Source organism: Molossus molossus, unplaced genomic scaffold (genome assembly GCF_014108415.1).
Source record: "Molossus molossus isolate mMolMol1 unplaced genomic scaffold, mMolMol1.p scaffold_m16_p_13, whole genome shotgun sequence".
NCBI lineage: Eukaryota > Metazoa > Chordata > Mammalia > Chiroptera > Molossidae > Molossus > Molossus molossus.
The window spans coordinates 47246762-47260026 of NW_023425348.1; the positions used below are offsets into that span (position 1 = coordinate 47246762).

General features: G+C 41.8%; 1 protein-coding gene and 1 pseudogene across 5 annotated transcripts in view; one reads left to right on the plus strand and one right to left on the minus strand.

Moving 5' to 3' along the window:
- Positions 1-13265, plus strand: part of STIM1 (stromal interaction molecule 1) — a 214756-nt gene that overhangs the window by 25222 nt on the left and 176269 nt on the right. The window lies entirely within an intron of this gene.
- LOC118627891 lies at positions 2331-3006 on the minus strand (annotated as a pseudogene).

Here is a 13265-nt window from a genome sequence, read left to right on the forward strand (position 1 = left end):
GTAGGTTACTCCTTGTGACTTGATTTCCAGGCATTGGTGATGATATGCTACATTGGGGCTTTTTGGCTGATAGTGCCGAGCGTGAATGCTGTGCCCCAAGTCTCTAGTATCGCCTGAGTGCAATGAAAATAGTTTGTTTACAGTATCACCTGAGTGCAATGAAAACAGTTTGTGGACAGCAGGAGTATGGCTCCAGTGTCAGACTTTGGGGAGTACGTAAAGTCTTTGTTTTTCTGAAAGACTTTGGCATTTGAATTGTTGCTTCTGAAAGTCAAGGATCCATTTGTCGAGAGATTTCAGTTATATCTGAAACCAGATATTTCTCCCAAGCTGTTTGTCAAATATTTCTCTTGAACCTCTGCCCCTCCCCAAAAGAAAATAACCAGATTCAGAGCATTGTGTGATGATTAAGTCTTTGGTCACCATGACCTCCCAGCCTCCAGCTGCCTTCTCAGAGATAGCACCACTCCAGGGAGATCATTCTATGAATAAAGAAGATGTGATACACACACATACACACACACACACTCACACACAAAATGAAATACTAGTTAGCTATAAAAAGAATGAAATCTTGCCATTCATGACAATTTGGATGGGCCTTGAGGGTGTTATGCTAAGTAAAATAAGTCAGACAGAGAAAGACAAACACTGTATGATTTCACTTATATGTAGATTCTAAAAAACCAAACAAATGAACAAACAAAACAAAACCAATCTCATAGATACAGAGAACAGATTGGTGGGGAGAGGGGTTGGCAAAATGGGTGAAGGAGATCAAGAGGTACAAACTTCCAGTTATAAAATAAATTGTGGGGTTGTAATCTACAACCTGGTAACTATGGTCAACAGTATTGCATTACACATTTGAAAGTTGCTAAGAAAGCAAATCTTAAAAGTTCTCATTACACACAAAAAAGTTTTATAACTTTGTATGGTGACATGGTAAATGGACTTAGTGTAGTGATCACTTCGCAATGTATGCAAATGTCAAATCATTATGTTGTACATCTGAAACTAATATAATGTTGTATGTCAATTATAGGTCAAAGAAAAATAAATGTTGAGAATATTTAAATAAAAAAAGATATTAAAACTGGAAAAAAAGAAGAGAGAGAGGTCATTCAGTCCCTTTTCCCCTACTCTCCATTTAAGACTTGATCTATGCATGGGAAACAGAACAAGGACACATGGACTTTATTTAAAAAAGAACTTGCTTTCTCATTGGGGACTTCAGATAGTCTGACACAGGAAATGACTAGAACATGAGAGCAAAGGAACATAACTCACTACTAAAATGGCAGGTTTGGATGGCTGGGGGATAGGACAGGCTTCCTAGAAGGGTAGGAAGGAGCAGCTAGATGGGGAAATATCAGAGGCGTTTGAGTTTTTCCTTTAGAATATGGTGCCATGGGCCATCCAGCTTTTTTAAAAATTGAGGTGAAATTCACATAACATAAAATTAACTATTCACATACACAATTCAGTGGCATTTAGTGCATTCACAATGTTGTATAACCACCATCTCTATGTAGTTCCAAACCATTTTCATTGCCCCAAAGGAAACTTGTTATCCATTAAACCGTTGCTTCCATTTTTCTCCCTCCCCTTCCCTTGCAGCCACCAATCTGTCTTTTATTTCATATGAATGGAATCATAAAATATGTGACCTATTGTGTCTGGCTTCTTTCACTTAGCATATTTTGGAGTTTTGTCCATATTGTAGTATATAGCTTGTAGGATAAGCAGTAATTTATTCCTTTTTGTAGGTAGCCAATCTTCCATTATACTGTGTATATATCACAGTTTGTTTATCCACTCTTCTGTTGATGGACACTTGGGCTGTTTCAACCTTTTGACTATTGTCAATAGTGCTGCTATGAACATGTATGTATGTACATGTACTTGCTTGAGTACCTGCTTTCAGTTCTTTTGGGTATATACTAGGTGTAGAATTGCTGGGTCATATGGTAAGTCTATGTTTAAGTTTTTGAGGAACTGTCAAACTGTTTTTCCACTGTGGTTGAACCATTTTATACTCCTACTGGCAGTATACGAGGGGTCCAATTTTTTTACATTCTCACTAACATTTGTTATTTTATGGTTATTTAATTATAGTCATCCTAGTGCGTATGAAATGGTATCTTATTGTGGTTTCAATTTGCATTTCCCTGATGACTAATGACGTTGAGCATCTTTTTCTGTGGTTGTTGGCCATTTGTATGTCCTCTATGGAGTAATGTCTGTTCAAGTCCTTTATCCATTTTTATTTTTTATTATTTTTTTTTATCTTTCAAGCTTTTATTTTAGGGCAATGATCCAGGATGCTTTTAGATCTTGTTGAAAGCAGCCACATCCATCAACTGCATATAGTCCTCAAAAGCAGTGATCCACTCTTCCAGCATGTCTGTTCCAACTTTATCATCTTCCACTACACACTGTATTTGAAGTTTTTAAATTCCATACCCCATCGGAACCAGTTTAGAAGAGCCCCAGACCAAGCCATCTGCTTGAATGCTCCTGACACACTCCTCTAACTTTGCCGTATCCATCTTGTCATTCCAAGGTTTCACATCTGATAAGATGGAAGACTTGGCAACAAACGCAGGTTTTTTGGTTTTCTTTGACTCATACTGTGCAAGCCGTTCTTCTCTTAGCCTCTTCGCTTCTTCGCTTTCCTCCTCCTCATCAGATCCAAAGAGGTCAATGTCATCATCGTCTTTACTATCTGTAGCGCCACTTCCTGTGATGTTTTCCACATTAGCAGGGCCATATTTACCCAAGTTTTCTTCACTCCAGCAGGCTGGCCTTCTCCTTTTTGTAAGACTTGATGTGATTATACCAACGTTGGGGATGGTACAAGTCGGCAGGTGGTGGACTGGAGACTGCTTCAAATCCTGCCACATCTGTTTGTGACGGCACATATCCCTTGATGTAGCTCTTGTCTGCCAGGTAGTTGTTGAGCACCTGGAGTCTGAAGGGGCTTTTCAGGTCTCTGAAACCCATGGCATCCGCTGATCCCGGAGCTGGGCGGTGGCAGAGTAAAGAGGAGCGCAGGCTACCACCAACTAGCGCTAAGAGGAAAAAGAGATTATTATTATTTTTTGTTGTTGTTAATCCTCACCTGAGGATATTTTTTTTCCATTTTTTTTTTTTTTTTTTTAGAGAGAGAGTGGAAGGGGTAGGGGAGAAACATCAATGTGAGAGAGACACATTGATTGGCTGCCTTCTGCATGACCCCAACTGGGGCCGGGGATCGAACCTGCAACCCAGATACGTGCCCTTGACCAGATATTGAACCCTTCAGTGCGCAGGCCAACACTCCAACCACTGAGCCAAACCAGCCAGGGAAAGACATTCATCTTTTTTTAAAATGTAATTTTGGGGGCAAACTTTCCTTGACTTAAAGTAATAATTCACTGGTCTTTAAATACACCTAGCTTTGTCATGTCTCTTAGCCTATGCTCATACTTTTCCTTTTGTCTGGACTATCCTTCCATTCTGGTGGCTAAAATTATAATTGTTCTTCCAGGCTCAGGTCAGATGTCACCTCTTCTGTGAAGCTCTATTAACCCTTTTCTCCTCCTTATTCTACTAGTTAGGTACTCCCTGCTATGAATATGTCTATTATGGCACACTTTTTTATTGTTTGCTTCAAAATACTAGGTTATATTTCAAGAGCCAGGGATTGTATCTTGATTCATTTCTGTTCTTATCATCTAGCATAAATGCTGAATGAAATGAGCATAGAGTGTAATTTTGAGTATAGAATGGAGGTTTACTTGGCAAAAATGGTGTGGAGGGGATCAGTTTAGGGATGCACTAGATTTAGTCATTCATATAATAAATATTAAGGTCTTACTGTGTGCCAGGACCTCTCCTAGGCACTTGATATGAAACAGATAGTAAAAATAATAGCCCCTGCTGTTTTATATTTCTGTGGGAAGATAAGCAGTGAACAAACATGTAATATAATTTCAGGTAATAGTAAGTTCTTGAAAACAGAATAAAGTAGGACTAAATTTCAAGGTTGGAGTTTCTTTGTGTATAAAATGGGGGCAGGGATCCCTGCCCTGGGTTTGTGGGGAGTGTGGTAAAGATTCAGTTAGTTAATGGAGACCGAAAGTGCTTTCTTAAATAATGAGTAGCAGAATGCTTTGTCCCCTCCCCCCTTTTCACAAATATGTTTTAATTGATTTTAGAGAGAGAGAAAGGGAGAGGGAGAAATAGAAACATCGATTGGCTGTCTCCTGCACACCTCCTACTTGGGATTGAGCCCGCAACCCCGGCACGTGCCCTGACCTGGAATCAAACCAGCAGTCTCCTGGTGCCCGGGGTGACGCTCAACCAACTGAGCCACACTGGCCAGGCTTGGCTCTCCTTTTTTTTATCCTCACCCGAGGACATTTTTCCACTTTTTGTTCAGGTAGAGAGAGAGGAACAGAGAGAGAGAGAGAGAAACATCGACGTGAGAGAGGCACATCAAGTGGCTGCCACCTGCACGACCGACCAGGGCTGGGGACAAGCTGCAACCGAGGTACGGGCCCTTAGCGGGAACAGAACCCCGGTCTCTCTGGACCGCAGACCGACGCTCTAACCGCTGAGCCAAACCGGCCAGGGCTGGCTCTCCCTTTTTTAAGTCAAGAGGATGAGTGAGCAGAGTGGGAGCCAGCCAGATGTTTTCAACACCTTGAAGGCCAAAGGAACTGGCTTATACTAGAAACTAACATGTCATTTTGCCTGAAACTCTGATTGATGCACCACTGATTCAAGGACTGAGAATGAATTCCATGCTCCAGGTGGGGCTCCATGTCAACTGGCAAAGGGGAATAGCCTGGGGAACTTGGAGCCTATTTTTGGTCAGCCCCCAGGGATTAATAATGTGGAGATCACTCTTCACTGCACTTGTGTTCCCATTCTCTCTGTCTGTCTCTCTCTCTGTCTCTCTTTCTCTCTCTCTCTGTCTGAGTTTGGCCTTATTTCTTACTATGTCTAAATCTAACATAAAGGAGTAATCAAGTAATAGTAATCAGCAGTCCTTCAGAAACATTTAGATTAAACTATCTTGTTTTGAGTTTTGCTCTTTGCTGCATAGTGGGTCATAGAAAAAACTGAAACATAGTCTATATTGTCTTTGGGGAATTTACAAATTAGATAATTTCTTAACTAGTTAGAAAGCAGCTAAATATAATATATAAAAGGAGAGAACAGTGTGGACTGGAATAATGAAGACTTTCTGAAGGAAATGGTGCTTGAGTGGGCCCTGGGTACAGAGTGAATAGATTTAGATTAGTGTTTGTTTTTCATGCTTCTTTAATAAAGCCTTTTCTTTTTTTCCCCTATGTCTTGTTGTGACCTCTACTTTTTTGAAGTCCCTTATGGCTCTTTATCTGGACCTCATTTATTTTTAAAAAATTTTTTATCTTCACCTGAGGACTTTTTCCCCCCCATTTTTTGTTCAGATAGAGTGGGAGGGAGAGAGAGGAACAGAGAGAGAGAGAGAAACATCAATGCGAAAGGGACACATCGAGTGGCTGCCACCCGCACGACCAACCAGGGCTGGGGACAAACTGCAACCGAGGTACACGCCCTTAATGGGACGCTCTAACCGCTGAGCCAAACTGGCCAGGGCTGGACCTCATTTATAACCTTAGCATATTTTGCTTCTATTACAATCATTTTTAAGTACTATAAGTGGTTAAGAAGACAGACTTTGGAGTCAGACTTTGTGGGTTTAAATCATGGCTCTACTTACTAGTTGGATGACCTGAGGCAAACTATTTAACTCCTAAAAGCCTTGATTTTTCCATCAATAAAATGGGAATGATACATAGAGTTATGATCATTAAAAGAGATAATCCAGCCCTGGCCAGTTTGACTCAGCGGGTAGAGCATTGGCCCACGGTCCAGAGAGACCCGGGTTCAGTTCCCGCTAAGGGCACGTACCTCGGTTGCAGTTTGTCCCCGGCCCTGACTGGGTTGTGTGGGTGGCAGCCACTCGATGTGTCTCTCTCACGTTGATGTTTCTCTCTCTCTCTCTCTCCCTCCCACTCTATCTGAACAAAAAATGGAAAAATGTCCTCGGGTGAGGATAAAAAAAATAAAAAATAAAAAATAAATAAATAAAAGAGATATTCCATATAAGGGTCTTTTTTCTTTAGATTGATTTTCTTTCTTTTTTTTAAAGAAAGTGAGAGAGCCCTGGCCAGTTTGGCTCAGCGGTTAGAGCGTTGGCCTGCGGTCTGGAGAGACCTGGGTTCGGTTCCCGCTAAGGGCATGTACCTCGGTTGCAGTTTTGTCCCCGGCCCTGGTTGGGTCGTGTGGGTGGCGACCACTTGATGTGTCCCTTTCATGTCGATGTTTCTCTCTCTCTCTCTCTCCCACACTATCTGAACAAAATATCAAAAAATGTCCTCGGGTGAGGATAAAAAAAAAAAGAGAGTGAGAGAGAGAGAGTGAGAAGCATCAGTATGAGAGTGACTGCCTCTTGCATGCCCCCTACTGGATCCCCCTACTGGGGTGTGCGCTCTGACTGGGAATCGATCAAACTGGCAACCTTTCAGTGCATGCGATGACACCCATCAAACTGAGCCACACAGGTCAGGGCCATATAAGGTCTTGATGCAGTGTCTGGCCCATGGTAACGTGCATGAAATGTTAGCTACAATCTTTCTAATCATCCTATCCGTTTAGACCAGCACCATTCAATAGAACTTTCTGTGATGAGGGATGTTTTATATCTGTACTGTTCAATATAGTACCCACTAGCTAAAATGGTAGACACCGGGGTTCTGTAGGTGTGTTAGAGAGGTTGGAGAGTGGAGCTGATTATGGAAGATCTCAATGGTGAGGAAGGCAGAGGAGTAAGTTAAAGTGTTTTAAAAGGTAAGTTGGCCTCAAATATTAAACATGGCCCAGCTGGTGTGGCTCAGTGGACAACACTCGTCCCATGTACTGAAGGGGCCTTGTTCGATACAAGGCAGGGCACATGCCCAGCTTGTGGACTCGATCCCCAGTAGGGGGCGTGCAGGAGGCAGCCCATGGATGTTTCTCACACCAGTGTTTCTGTCTCTCTCATCCTTCCTCTCTCTCTCTAAAAAAAAAAAATCAATAAAAATATTTTTTAAAAAAGTTAAACATGGCCCTGGCCAGTTTGGCTCAGCGGTTAGAGCGTCGGCCTGCGGTCTGGAGAGACCCGGGTTCGGTTCCCGCTAAGGGCACGTACTTCGGTTGCAGTTTGTCCCCGGCCCTGGTTGGTTGTGCGGGTGGCAACCATTCGATGTGTCCCTTCACGTCGATGTTTCTCTCTCTCTCCCTTCCTCTCTCTCCCTCCCACTCTATCTGTACAAAAAAATGGAAAAATATCCTCGGGTGAGGATAAAAAAAAAAAAAAAAAAGTTAAACATGGAGTTATTGTTTCTAGGCATATATTCATGAGAACTGAGGACTTACGGCTCATTCCCAGTTTTAGTTGTGAGCCTGAACATGATTTTAGACATGGCCCCACCAGTGGGTAGGTGGATAATGCAGCATTGTCCTGCTTTGGTTCAAGGGGACTTTTCCTGCTTTTGGCAGGGATTAGTGTGGATGAGTCACTCTCTGTAGTCTGAGGGATGTGGGATGTGAAGAATGAGCTGTCATCTCTGTTCTGATGACACCTTGAGTATCACACAGTTGTAGGCCAAATATAGGTGCTGAACCATTTGGCATGAATTCTTTATAGAGAATTCCTTGGGAACCAGCTAAGGACATGGAGAAAGAGAAATAAACTAAACCCGTGGGAGCAACCAGGTGAAACCAGGTGAGACATGACAGTGACAAGTATTCTTTTTCATCTTTTCACAGGTGAGCAATTGAAAGCTCAAGGGAAGTTGATACCCCCTCACCCCCCATATTGTTATTGATGGACTACCTTGTGGCTGGTCCATGCACCATGTTCTCAAGGAGTTCCCAAATACATCCAGAAAGTGAAATAGATCTCTAAAATGCTAAAGGTCCAAGGAATGGTTCAGATAGGATTGTGCACAATTACAGAAGGGAATGATGTCTGTCAACTTGGTGATAAGAGAGGAAACCTGGGAAACAAGCCTGAGCCTAGGGGCCAGAGCGCAGGGGTGGGGACATGACTCCAGGGAGAGTAAGGCAGGATAGTTCTTGTCCTTAAACTTCCTGTCCTATTTCTGTACTTGCTCACTATTGTTCTACAACAAATATGTCTTTGAGCATCTGTTTCAAGCATGCCCCTGTGTTGGGCAAAACTGGAGACACAGGCATTGTGAGACCTGGGCGCTGCCTCCAGAAGTGTTTAATGTGTTGGGGGAGATAGACCTGGAAACAGTTGACTCTAATGGCATGGATCAGGTGTGTAATAAATAGAGATGGACTTGGTGTGCAAGACTGCAGACTGATTGACTCTGATTTGGGATTAGGTAAGGCTACTGTTAAATAGGCATTGAGACAGGGCTTCAGTAGTGGGACCTCTTGAAGTCATTGTCAGAAGATGAAGCAAAGGTACAGAATGCTTCTTTTTTGCATTGGCCTACTTTGGGGCCTTTTGTTTTGCCCTCAGATTTGATTTGGAAATAGGGGTCGGTGTCCAGGAATAGCTCTCTCTTCCTGCCACCCCTTCAAGCAGTGCTGGGCCGACTGCAGAAAGTGCTTCCCTGTTCTGCACTTGTTCCATTGCTGTTTTGGAAAGATGAAGCCCGAGAGGTGCCAGAGCTATTCCAGTTGCTATGGGGCCGGAAACAGGTGAGACTTCTAGCCCTGCTTGAGTTAAGGAGTGAGGGGTTTGTCCTCTTCAGCCAGCTTTAGACCTGTCTTTGCTATGAAACTAGATAAGTAGTCCACACAGCTTGTTTTTCATTTGGGGCTATTTTCAGCCCTGGAGCCCAGCAAGGTGAAATGATTGAGATGCTTTTATGGGGTTCAGGCTTTTGCCAGATTCTATTTGTCAGGATATGAGCCCAGACTTTTCCCAAGAGACCAGCTTTTCCAAATAAGCAGTGCTCAAAGGAAGGAGCACTTTTCTTCCCTCACAATAGGGAGTGTAGAAAATGTGAGAATGGGTGTTCAGTGTAATATTCTATCCCAGGTCCTAAGTGGGCATGTGGTATAGTTGGGAACATTGCCATGTGGTCTCTAAAGCAGTTTTGAGGAACCCATGTGGATCCTTCTTGTATTTTTCTTGTTTTTTGTTTGTTTGTTTGTTTTTTTGTTAATAATCCTCACCTGAGGATATTTTTCCATTGATTTTTAGATAGAGTGGAAGGGAGAGAGAGAAAAACATCGATGTGAGACACATCGATCTGTTGCCTTCCGCATGACACCGATTGGGGCCAGGGGTTGAACCTGCAACCCAGGCAAGTACCCTTGACTGGGAGTCAAACCTGCAACCCTTCAGTCTACAGGCTGATGATCTAACTGCTGAGCCAAACTGGCCAGGGCTTTTCTGGTCATCCTCATGGTGAGGCTCTATTATGGGAGGGGTTCTATAAATGTGTAGACCTGCTGCTGCTCAGGGTTTTGATTGCTTCTGTGCCTGCTTGTTTCTGTGGCTAGCTGAGCTGTACTAGCAAGCGACCCATCAGCGGTCCATGTCCAGCAGTATTCTCAGGAGTTCCCTATTTAGTGAGTGCCAGCTATGGCTGGCACCGTGTGAGATGTTGAGGTTATATCAGAGATACCTAAGATCGTTATCTTACCCCTAGGGCTTAACATAGTGGTCAACACATAAATATAGATAAAGATAATAACAAGTGCATAACCTTGAGGAATTACCATCTAATGGAGCAGATAGGGAACAGATATTACGGGGTACTAGCTATTAAAGGAGCCATAAAAACAAGAAGGCCCCTTTTACTTTGTGATGGGTATGGTGGGCAGGCACTTTTACTCTGATGCCTTCTGTACCTCAGCTCTTGTTCTTCCTTTTCATACCTGCAGTTCCTCATAGGGCTTTCCTTTAACCACCTGACCAGGACACTGGTGTCACGTGGGGAAGAACATTTTTTTACATTTTACATTTTTACATTTTATATTTTGTTTAAGTATAGTTGACATACAATATTATATTACTTTCAGGTGTACAACATAGTGATTTAACATTTATATGCCTTACAATGTGATCGCCAACTAAGTCTAGTAACCATCTGTCACTGCACAAAGTTTTCACAATATTATTTATTTTTTATTTTAATTCTCACCTGAGGATATTTTTCTACTTATCTTCTGTTAGAGTGGGGTGGGGGGATAAAGATAATAACAAGTGCATAACCTTGAGGAATTACCATCTAATGGAGGAGATAGGGAACAGATATTACAGGGTACTAGCTATTAAAGGAGCCATAAAAACAAGAAGGCTGACCCTCTAACCATTGAGCGAAACCATCCAGGGCTCCCAATATTATTGACAATATTCCCTTTCACCTTTTTGCCCATCCCCTGACCTCCCTCCCCTCTGACAACCATAAATTTGATCCCTGTTTCCATGAGTCTGTTGTTCTTTTTCTTTTTTTTTAGATTCCACATATGAGTGAAGTTATGTGGTATTTGTCTTTCTCTGTCTGACTTATTTCTCTTAGTATAATACCTTCTAGGTCCATCCATGTTGTCACAAATGGCAAGATTTCGCCCTGGCCGGTTTGGCTCAGCGGTTAGAGTGTCCGCCTGTGGTCCGGAGAGGCCCGGGTTCGGTTCCCGCTAAGGGCATATACCTCGGTTGCAGTTTGTCCCCGGCCCTGGTTGGTCGTGCGGGTGGCAGCCACTCGATGTGTCCCTTTCACATCGATGTTTCCCTCTCTCTCTCTCCCTCTCTCTCCCTCCCACTCTGTCTGTACAAAAAAATGGAAAAATGTCCTCGGATGAGGATTAAAAAAAAAAAAAAAAAGGCAAGATTTCATTTTTTTTAATGGCTAATATTCCACTGTACCTATATACCACATCTTCCTTATCCATTCATCTATCAATAGAGGCCTAGGTGGCTTCCATATCTTGGCTATTGTAAATAATGCTTCAGTGAACATTGGGGTTCATACATCTTTTTTTTTTTTTTTAATCCTCATCCGAGGACATTTTTTCATTTTTTGTACAGAGTGGGAGGGAGAGAGAGGAAGAGAGAGAGAGGGAAACATCGATGTGAAAGGGACACATCGAGTGGCTGCCACCCGCACGACCAACCAGGGCCGGGGACAAACTGCAACCGAGGTACATGCCCTTAGCGGGAACCGAACCCGGGTCTCTCCGGACCGCAGGCGGACGCTCTAACCGCTGAGCCAAACCGGCCAGGGCCATACATCGTTTTGAATTAATGTTTTCAGTTCCTTCAGATAAATACTGAGAAGTTGAATTGCTGGGTCCTATGGTAGTTCTATTTTTAATTTTTTGAGGAACCTCCATACTGTTTTCCATAGTTGCTACTCCAGTTACAATTCCAACAGTGCAGGAGGGTTCCCTCTTCTGTACATTTGGCCAGTACTTACTTATTGACTTTTTGATAGTAGCCATTTTGACAGGTGTGAGGTGGTATCTCATTGTGGTTTTGATTTGCATTTTCCTGATGATTAGTGATGTTTAGTATCTTGTCATATGTCTGTTGGCCATATGTATGTCTTCTTTTGAAATGTCTATTCATATCCTCTACCCAGTTTTTAATCAGATTGTGTATTTTTTTGTTATTGAGTTGTATGATTTCCTTATATATTTTTTATATTAACCCCTTATCAGATATATCATTTGCAAATATATTCTTGCATTCAGTAGGTTGTCTTTTCCTTGTGTTGTTTTGACAGTTATTAAAAAAATAATCCTCACCCGATAATCTTTTTTTCATTGATTTTGAGAGAGAGAGAAAAACATCGGTGTGAGAGAGACACATCAATCAGTTGCCTTGTGCCCATGACTGGGAATTGAGCCTGTGACTCTTCAGTTTTTGGACCAATGCTCTAACCATTGAGCAACACCAGCCAGGGCTATTTTGACAGTTTTATGAGTCTTATCTCCCAATTCTATGATTTCTGTGATTTTTCCCTTCTGATAGGATTGGGCTTTGAGTTAATTTTGTGCCAGAGATTGCCAAGAGTATTTTATGGTACCTTAGATTTCTAAAACTTTTCTTCATCACCTCTGTTAGGTCCAGCAGCACTGACAGAAGCTCTTGGCTTCTCCTAGCCAGTCTCTGGGACTGAATCAGCCTTTCTTCCCTGGCAGTAAGGATTTGACTGAGGTTTGAGCTCAAGTGGATATTGTATTTAAGTGTGTTTTCTAGAGTAGTTTCTTTCATTATCAGCGAGGTCAGTTAAAGGTAGTGGTTTCCTGATTTTGCTTCTGGAGGGCAAGACTTAAGCAATTGGGATAAGGGTTCCACCCTTAGGACTTTCACCTCTCCACATACTGGGCCAGAAATGTAAAACTTCATGAACCACTTTGCTTATGTACAATATCCACTTGAGTTCTAAACTCTTAAAATAATCAACTTTGGTTAAACTTGGGGGTTGGAGGTGTTATCCCAAGGGACGAAGCAGGAAGTCACAGAAACTCTGAGCTACAGCTAAGTAGACAGTTAATAATAATAGTAATAATTGTTATGATAAAAACAGATATATATTCAGTACTTACTTATATGTTAGGTACAATTATGTGTTTACCTTATTTAATTCTCACAACAGCCAATGAGATAGATATTGTTATTCTCATTTTATAAATGAGGACTCTAAGGTCACGTATTTAGTAATTGGTGGAAGTGGGACTCAACCTAATTAGAAATTTTATGTTCTAATTCCAAAGCCTATGTTTTTAACCATTGCACTATGCTCCGTCCCTAGTGATCTGGATATATGCTTCTATTTCTGTGGGCCAGGCTGCCACTTTGAGAGGAAGGAGATATGCTTATCGGCTGTCTCTTATTCAGCACCTATAAGAGTTATTTATTTTTGTGATGCCTGCTGATTGCCAGGCATTGTTTAGATAAGGGATACAAAATTTTATTAATTAGTATTTTTATTTTTCAATAAAAAGGTTAGTGTAACATAGAATTAAGAGCATTGAGCAAGATCCAGAATCATGGCTTCATTTCTTATTAGCTTTGTGATCTTGGACAACTTATTCAAGTTAAATAAATTTAGATGTTTAAAACTCTTAGAACAGTGTCTGGTATAGAGTAAGTGCTCAATAATATTAGCTATTATTTATTTTATTTCTAATTTGAAGGCTGATAAATTATCAGGCTATGGGAGTACAGTGATAAACAACATAGTCTCCATCCTGTT